At 46.4% G+C, this 7377-nt stretch overlaps 1 protein-coding gene across 4 annotated transcripts in view; it reads left to right on the top strand.

The window, feature by feature from the left end:
• Positions 1-7377, top strand: part of EIF4E3 (eukaryotic translation initiation factor 4E family member 3) — a 76824-nt gene that overhangs the window by 23062 nt on the left and 46385 nt on the right. For all 4 annotated transcript variants that reach the window (XM_023200061.2, XM_023200054.1, XM_023200057.1 and 1 more), the window contains exon 2: positions 4183-4330. The gene's annotated coding sequence lies outside the window, so the exon portion shown is untranslated. The remainder of the gene's footprint in view (positions 1-4182; positions 4331-7377) is intronic.

Raw genomic sequence — 7377 nt, forward strand, 5'->3', positions numbered from 1 at the left:
TATGTTTTTGGACTTTCCTCTGATCACTCGCCTCTCTACTGCTCATTGTTTCCTCTCTTAAAAATTGCTGAAGACAAATTTGAGGCCTGCCAGTTCACTCCTTCAGTACAGTTTCTGATGTAAGCCATCTTTGTATCTCTGATTGATTGGCTGGCCAGTAATGTTCAGAACAACTCTTTGATAAGAAGCCAGTGATTGACAGTGTTCATTACAGGGTTGCACATGATAGCCACAATCATTGGTAATAATCTAAGTGCCCAACAGGAGGAGTTGGTTATACGAATCATTACTCCTCCAATCAGCGGAATTCTGTGTGACTACAACAAAGGTCCTTTAATCAGAGCTCTTAGACTGGCCACAAATCCTATATATTTGAAATCATTGGGACTTTTTTTAAATCAGGGAAGAGCTTGGTTACTTCCCAGTGCTCTTTTTGCCAGGATTTCCTCCTGGAAAAGTAGTTTAGGCACTGCCCAGCTGTAACTCTGGGACTCTGTGAATCTCCTGTCCCTATCTGGAGTGTGTTTGGTGACTTATTTCCTGTGAGGGGACTTGGCCTGGCCCTTAAAGGATGGTTAGACAATTTAGATGGTCAGAGGAGAGAAGAAAGGTCTAAGGCAAAAGTGTGAAGATATGAGTACATACGGTGTGTTTACCAAGTGGGGAGTAAGACCATCATTGATTCAGTAAAGCTGGATCTCCCATGTGCCAGACACTGTGCTAGGAACCCAGTAGACAGTGGTGGAGGGGGTGGGCCCAGGCCTGTCTTCGGGAGCTCATGTTGTGGCAGAGCTGAAAATGCACCAAGAAATAGGGACAAATCTGTTTGGAATATATATATTTCCATGTATAGCTATATCTCCAAATATATAGATTTAACATATACATTCCAAGTATATGTAAATATAGTGTATAATTATATCTCTCTAAATATATTTGGAAATATACTTGCAAATGCATTTGGAAAAGGGGGTCAAGGTGTAGACGATTTCAAAGGCTAGATTCCAGATTTCAGACCTCAGCCTGTGAGAAACAGGCAGCACTTTAGGGCTTTTGAACAAAGAAGTAATAGGACAAAAGTGCATTTTAGGAAGACCAACATGCTGTCCATAAGAAAGATACATTGGCAGGGAGAAAGACAGGAAATTAGACAAAGTCACAGACTCTTCCTTTCAACCAATATCTGCTGTATACCCAGTTTGTTTCCTTAATAGATGTTGCTGGTGTGCCAGCCTTGGACAGGCCCTGCACTAGGCACTGGGTGGACAAAGGTGGACAAGAGAGGCCTGGCCCTCTCCACTTGGACTGGATGTTCTGGTTCAGAAGATCGGCAGTAGATGTGTGCAGCTGACACATGCCCTGAAAAAAATAATGAGGAAGGGGAGAAGACCTGCTTTAGAGTGGAGGCCTAAGGCAGGAGAAGGAGTCAACCATGCCAAGCAGAGGGACTAGCAGTTCAGGAGAAAGAACAGCATGTGCAGATGCCCTGTAGCCACAGAGAAGCTTTGAGGCAGGGGGAGAGCTCAGCCATGGGTTTGGAAAGTCAGGAAGGATCCAGAAGATGTCGAGTACTGTTGGCCACCAGAAAGTCTGGGTTTTTTTCTGAGAGCAGACAGAAGCAAACCAGTGTTTGAGGGCTGTTGTTCAGGCTGCTGTCTGGCAGGAGATGAGAGGGTTGGGTGCTAGAAGCAGGGACATCCGTTAGGAGGTTGTTGCAGTCCTCCAGACCATGCTTGGCTGACCCAGGAGTAAGGACTGGGAGTGGCTGGCACCAGTGGGAATAAAGAAGGAAGAGCAGGCTGGCCACGGTGGCTTACGTCTGTAATTCCAGCACTTCGGGAGGCTGATGTGGGAGGATCACTTGAGGCCAGGAGTTCAAGACCAGCCTGAACAACATGGTGAAACTCTGTCTCTACAAAAAAATTTAAAATTAGCAGGGCATGGTGGCATGTGCCTGTAGCTACTGGGGAAGCCGAGATGGGAGGATTGCTTGAGCCTGGGAGGTCGAGGCTGCAGTGAGCCAAGATTGTGCCACTCCACTCCAGCCTGGGCAACAGAGCAAGACTCTGTCTCAAAAAAATAACAATAATGATAATAGAGAACAAGAAAAGAAGAAGGAAGACCAACACACGGAGTGCAGGCAGATCAGGACGAGAGAACTCAATGTCTGATAGGTGGATGGATGTGGAGAGTGGCACAACCAAACCTCAAGGCCACATTTTCCAGGCTTAGTGACCACATGGACCTCAGTGTCCTCACTGTAAATGCTTAACACATGCCATTTCCTTTACTCCTTTCTCTTCCATTAGCAGCTCTGAACAAGAGAGGCTTGGCCTGGCCCCTAAAAGACCTTCAGAGGTCTTTTGGAATCTAGGGATTAATAACACTAGTTGAGCTTTTTCTATGTGCAACTTGCAAGGTGCTTTATAGACAATGTTTTCTTATACATGGCTCAGAGCAGTCCCTTGAGGGCGCTCTTGTTATCTCTGTACCCCAGATGAGGAATCTGGAGCTCAGCAAGGTTAATAACTTCCCAGAGTCATAGGGTTTACCCATGGCAGGATCTTGGTTAGAGTGGGGATCAGTCTCACTCTGAAGCAATCACTCTTGAACCACACCGCAGCCTCCCCTGACCCATGAGTATCCCAGAATAATTTCACGTCTCCCCTACCTCTCCAAGCCGTTGCTCTAGGACTGACCAGCTGCAACACGCCTTTGTTGGAAGCTTCAGTCAGGGCCTGTGCCCCAGGCCAGACCCTTCCTGTGCCCTGTACCTGCGGGAACTGAAGACTGCCATCTAGTGGTCATTGCCTTCCTTTTTCTTTTGCTGTTAAAAGAAAGGAAAACGGAGTTCCCACATAAAAGACAGGCCTGCATATTTATAGTATCACACCCTGTAAACAGGAAACTTCTCAGTCTTAGAGAAGGAGCCCAGCAACATAAACAGCATATTGCCAATGAGTTCCCTCATCCATTCAACAAACACTTAAATACACACACACACACACACACATTCTATTGGAATGTAGGCTCCCTGAGACAGGAATTTCTTTTGTCTGTATTGCTAATGAACCTGGAGAGCTTAGAGCACTGGCATTTGCATAGCAGACATACAACAAATATTTATTGAGTGTGGAATGAATGAATGCCTGACATTTAGTGTATCTTTACTATATACCAGACACTTGACATGTACATTTTCTCATTTAGTCCTAATGATAACTCAAGACATAGAGACCATTAGCATGTCCAGTCCTCAGATGTGGAGACTGAGGCACAGAGAGGATAGGAAGCTTGCCAGGTTTAGGGAGAACTAGCTTTGACCCAGGTTTTCTGACATTAGAGACCGTGTGTTCCCTCCTTTCGAGGGAACCACTGGCCAGTTCCCTCCCATGTTCTGCCTTTATTGAGTGGAAGGCTCCCTTCCCAAAGTGTTGAGACAGACGCCATCAATGGAGGGAATGTCACTAGCTAACTCTGGCTGTGTGACTTCCAGTGTCCCTGAACCTCAGGTTCCTCGCTGAGTAAAGGAGGAGACTGAGTTAGGACCCCTGCCTTCCCTTCCAGCGTCATCATTCTGCTGTTCCTGTGACTCCCAGGGAGCGGATGTGAGTAGAAGAGAGAGGACCACTTGTTGCTAGGCAACCAGCACCCACCTCACCCATGTTGCCATGGTGATGATGAAAGTTGGGCTGATGGGATTACCAGCTCCTGCTAATTGCATATGAGTGCTCAGGTTTCTGTCTCTTTCTTGCCTGCTTCCTCGCTCTGACTTTCTCATTCTTCTAGGAACTGTAGAGAGATTTCCCCCTCTCCTCCATCTGCAGCCTCCCTGAGGCAGCCTTAGTGCAATGGAAAGCGACTGGGAATGGAGTCTGTGTGTCTGAATAGCTGTGTGACCTTGGGCAGGTTACCCAGCTTCTCTGGGCCTTTCTTTTCTCATTTGGAAAATGAAGGTGTTGGAACAGTGATCCCTGTCTAAGGTTCTTCCCGGCTCTCAAATCCTTTGATGCCTAGGGAGCATGTCAGGGGAGCAGACCACACTGTTACTAGGCAACCAGCAGGCACCCTGCCCAAGTTGCCTTGGTGACTGGATGCTGGAGGGGAGGGGAGTAGCTGCTGCAGCTAATTGCTTAATTATTTATGAGTGCCTCAAGTCCTTCTTGTTGTTTTCGTTGCTAGGGCCTGTGGGGTCACCTTCTCTTCCTCTCTTCTGCCACCCCAAGTCGTCTGTGTTGCGTGTCATGCAGTGGGAGAGCACCTTGGTCCGGACCTCAAGCTACCCACGTTCTAGTCCCGCCTCTGTCATTTCCTAGAGCTGTGGCCTCGGGTAAGTCACCTCACCTCTCTGGGCCTCAGTTTCCTCATTTGTAAAGTGATGGGTTTGCTTAGATGATCGCTGAATCCCCTACCTTGAAATTCTAGTTCCTGCCGTCCAGTTCCCAGATGAGAGAAATTTCCCCAATTTATTATCTTCTAAGAATGATTCTGAAGAGCAATAAAAATAATTAAGTCTCTTACATATTTCAAACAGGAAGGGAATGAAAATTGTGCCCATTGTTCCCTCCTTAGCCATTTTGTATTATCTCTTTTATTAATCTTAAGGTCATTTAAATTTTATCTATTCATATATACCACCTCCTTCCAAAATAAATTTGAGGGATTCAGTGTAAGGTGCATATATGCTATTAGGTCTTTAAAATAGAAATAGGAATAAATATAAAAATAGTGATGCTTCTTTATTGGCTAATATTGTATTAGGTGGTGTGATTGAGCACCAAATGTAATTATGAGCGGCCTGGAAGCCAAAGCAAAAAGAGAGAAAGGTATATAATTGCTATTCAGTAAAGAAAAACTGCCAGACTGTTCCTAGTTCTAAATTCTGGAGGGAATTTTTTCATGTGGTACACATTCCTTTTACAGAAACAGCAGATAAAAATTCTTGACTAGCCCTTTTTTTGCTGAGGATATTGTTAAAGGACATAAGGAAGGAGCTAAACTTGACAGTTTGACTAGTTTTAATCATTAGAAAGCAAAACTTCCTCTCTACCCATGCCTTGGAATTTTATATAGATATGTGTCACTTCGTAAATATAAATTTTCAGAATCAACCATTATTTATAAATCAGCTATATATAAATTCATGTAACCACTTTGCAAAGCAATTTGGCAATGTGTATCAAATTTTTAAATGCAGCCAACAATTCTTCTCCAAACTTATTCTGAGATTAGCTTGTGCAGATGAAGAAAGACATAAATATAAAAATACTTATGGTAAGATTATTTATATAAGAAAATGTCTAGAAACCACATAAATGTTGGAGGCTAGTGAATTAAATTATATTACTTCTTTACAATGAATTACTTTGCAGCCCTTAAGATAAAGTAGATCTATATGTTTTGATATGGAAAAATCTTCAGGGATATAATGTTAAGTAAAATAAGGTACAGCACTGGTATTGAATGCTTCTATTTCAGTTATAAAAAAATACAGATTTATAACTTAATGAATCTAGATATATGCTTGCATGAGCATACTTGCATTTTTCTGGAAGGAAACTGTTGCCAGTGGTTTCCTCTGGGAATGAAGATTGATAGTCTCCAGAGGGAGGGAGACATACTAGTCACAGCTTGTTTTTACTATGTGGACTTGTTAGTATTCCTTGTAGAGAGGCAGGAGAGTCTGGCAGTTGAAAGTCTAGACTCTGGAGTGGGAATACCTATGTTCAAATCCCAGCTCTCCCACTTACTAGCTCTGTGACCTTGGGGTTATCTTAATCTTATCTCTGTTCGTCATCTGCAAAATGGGTTAATAGTATCTTCCTCATTGGCTTATTGTAAGGATTAAATGAGTTATTAAGGGTAAAGTGCTCAGAGCAGTTTAAACAATGCCATTTCCACCCTTCTTGGAAAAATGAAAGGAGATATTAAGCAACAAGATAAATGCATCTAACCAAAAGCACTCTCCTCCGTTTTAGTGTTGGACAGATTTTATAAACTCTGTCATTGCTTCCAACATTGTATGTTGTACAGAAGCTAAATTTAAAGCAGGGGTCACAAAGCAGCAGTCTTGTTTTTTTTATTGTCACTTTATGTGACCTTAATTGCCTTTTAGGGAGGGCATCTACTCTGGGATTCATGACAGTCTATTATGATGCTGTGAAGCCCCTGAACTCATCTTGTTTTGTAGCTCTTCCATCCCAGCGAATGCTCAAGGCATGAACAGAACACATGCTAGGCCAGGTAGAAAGTCAGTGAGGAGATGGAACCCCACGGCCTTCACTGTTCAAGGCCAGAGAGGAACTATCTAGAAATTCAAGTGTAAAGAGGATGTCCATGCTGGTTGTGACATGTGTGTTCACATGCCTCATGCCTTTGCTTTCCTTTTGAAAAAGAAAGTGACAGAGACCTGGGGAGAGGCAGTGTTAGGAGGGTCCCTCCTACTTTGGGCTCAGGAATCTCACCGCCTAAGAGATTTCCTGAGTGCTCAGAGGTACAGGAAGCAGAGCGCTGTGTTCAGAGCTGCCCACTTTCCTCCTCCCCACTCGCAGGTGCTTTAGGCAGATCTGGATACTTCGGCTGATTTTGGGAAATGTTCTCTGAAGTTAGCCACACGTTAAGCCGGCTTGAGGCCCTCACTGTGGTCGCATGGTAGCTCCAGAGGTTGGGATGGGGGCTCTGGCCCCTTCAAATCAGCGGAGTTCATTCAAAGGAATGCAAAGCCCACCTGCTCCAGCCTCATGCCCCAGTCAGTGGTTCTCCTGTTCGTTCTTCTGTCTCGCCCTTTGTTCTGTACTCGCGGGCACTGGAGTCTTTTTATCCATTTGGCCATCGATTCCCCTCTCCATCTATCTGTCACACCCAACTGTGCTTCCATCTGCCCTCCATCCCTCCTTCCCTCCTCCCGCCATCTGCCAGCCTTCCCTCCATCCTTCTGACTGCTGGTATGTCTGTCCATCCCTCCTTCCCTTGCACCACGTGGGTCTGGGGCTCCATCCCCTGGCCCATCCATCCCTCCATCTGTCTCTAGACTGCCGCTCCATCCCGCTGTCCTTTTGCATGGCTGCAGAGCCCGCCTGCAGACGGTTCCCAGGTCCCTCCCACCCCCGTGGGCCCACTAGTCCGTCCCCGGCCGCCACTCCAGGCCGGGCCGTTGGTCCCCCAAGCGGGGACCGCGCCTGTGCAGGATCGGCCCCCCATCCCTTCGAGGGCCTGCCTTTGTTCGGCGGCCCCGGCCCGGCCGTGCCTCCCACGGCCCCTCCGCGCTGCTCCCAGGCCCTCAAGGCGGCGCGGCTGGCGGCAGGCAGCGGGCCCGGGGCGGGGCGGGGCGGGGCGGGGCGGGGCGCGCGGGGCGGGGCGGGGCGGGGGCCGGGGGTG

The sequence above is a fragment of the Piliocolobus tephrosceles genome, chromosome 2 (genome assembly GCF_002776525.5).
Source record: "Piliocolobus tephrosceles isolate RC106 chromosome 2, ASM277652v3, whole genome shotgun sequence".
In the NCBI taxonomy this organism is placed as follows: domain Eukaryota; kingdom Metazoa; phylum Chordata; class Mammalia; order Primates; family Cercopithecidae; genus Piliocolobus; species Piliocolobus tephrosceles.